The 1,594-nt window shown below is 38.1% G+C and overlaps 1 pseudogene; it reads left to right on the top strand.

Moving 5' to 3' along the window:
• The first annotated feature begins 338 nt into the window (after positions 1-338).
• On the top strand, positions 339-668 carry LOC101583272 (annotated as a pseudogene).
• The last annotated feature ends 926 nt before the right edge of the window (positions 669-1,594 follow it).

Below are 1,594 nucleotides of genomic sequence, written 5' to 3'. Positions count from 1 at the left end.
AGCTGATTAAAATGCCTGCTTAGGCAGATGCAGGGTTTGGGGGTTCAAACTCCAGGCCTGCCATGCCAGCCCCACCCCCAAGGCATGTTGAGATGGCGATTGAGACTGGCCATGGTGGTGCACACCTGTAATCCCAGCACTTGGAAGATTGTAAACAGGAGGACCACTACAAGTCTCATCTACCTACTGAAACCATGTAGACCCTGTACTAAATACAAAAAAATTAATAATAATAAAAATAACAATAATAAGGTGGTCGGGGAAGATTTGGCTGCAGTCACTGCGGTGCGGACAAGAAGCTACTAAAGAAAGTTCCTGTAGAATTACATAAGAACATAATGGATGGAGAAGAGAAAACCTATGGTGGCTGTGAAGGCCCGGATGCAATGTACTTCAAATTGATATCTTCTGAAGGTCATGAATTTATTGTAAAAAGAGAGCATGCACTAACATCAGTAACAATAAAAGCCGTGTTGAGTGGCCCAGGTCAGTTTGCTGAAAACGAAACCAGTGAGGTCAATTTGAGACCTTGACATGTGCTTTTGGTCTGCATGTATTTTATTTACAAGGTTCGCCACACTAGCAGCTCCACTGAGATTTCCGAATTTCCTATCGCACCTGAGATAGCGCTGGAACTGCTGGTGGCTGCGATCTTCCTGGATTGTTAAATAGAATAAATTATAACAAACTGTTAATTTTTCAGTATTTAATACTTGTAGTACAGTTAGCAATTTTTTCATATATAGCATGTTGCCTGTATGCAACTGAAGTATAAAGTTCATTGCAAAGCAGATTATCTTCTGTTTTTTGCATTAGCAGATTTTACATTTGTTTGCCACACCAGCAAACTAAGGACATTTTCACAAATAAACAGATATGCCAAAAAAAAAAAGAAATTTACAGCCAAATGTCTCTCCAACAAAGGCTTTCTATCTCAAAGATATAAAGAAATCTTAAAAATCACCCCCACTGTGCAAATACAAAAACCCAATCCAACAAATGGGCATCTGAAATGAATCTATACTTCTCAGAGGAAGAAATACAAATGGCAAGTAAATATGTTTAAAAATGATCAATATCATTGGTCATTTAAGTAATGCAAACTAAAACAACACTGAGGTTCCATCTCACCCAAGAAACAATGGCTAACATCAAGAAGTCAGAAAAAAAAAAAAAGTCAGCCAATAACAAATTCTGGAGAAGCAGTGGAGAAAAAGAAACTCTTCTGCACTGTTAGTGGAAATGCAGCCTGGTGCAACCACTGTGGAAGTCAGTGAAGAGATTCCTTTGAAAGCTAGGATTGGAGATTCCATTCAAGCCAGCTATTCCCCCTGCCCCTAGGTATTTTTTCATAAGAACTGAAAATGTCATACCACAGCAATATATGTGCATCCATGTTTATAGCAGCACAATTTGTCATAGCTAAATCCTGGAAACAACCCAGATGTCCATCAACTGAAGAGTGGATAGAGAAGATGTGGTATTTTTATACAATATACAACTAGGAAACAGTATAAATTTTATTATTTTGTCAGTAAATGGATGCAAGTAGAAAACGTACTCTTAAGTGAAATAAATCAGATCCTCATGTGCA

Source organism: Octodon degus, unplaced genomic scaffold (assembly GCF_000260255.1).
Source record: "Octodon degus isolate 3935 unplaced genomic scaffold, OctDeg1.0 scaffold01081, whole genome shotgun sequence".
NCBI classification, from domain to species: Eukaryota; Metazoa; Chordata; class Mammalia; order Rodentia; family Octodontidae; genus Octodon; species Octodon degus.
Note: the sequence above shows the minus strand (reverse complement) of the source record. Positions and strands in the feature narration are given on the sequence as shown.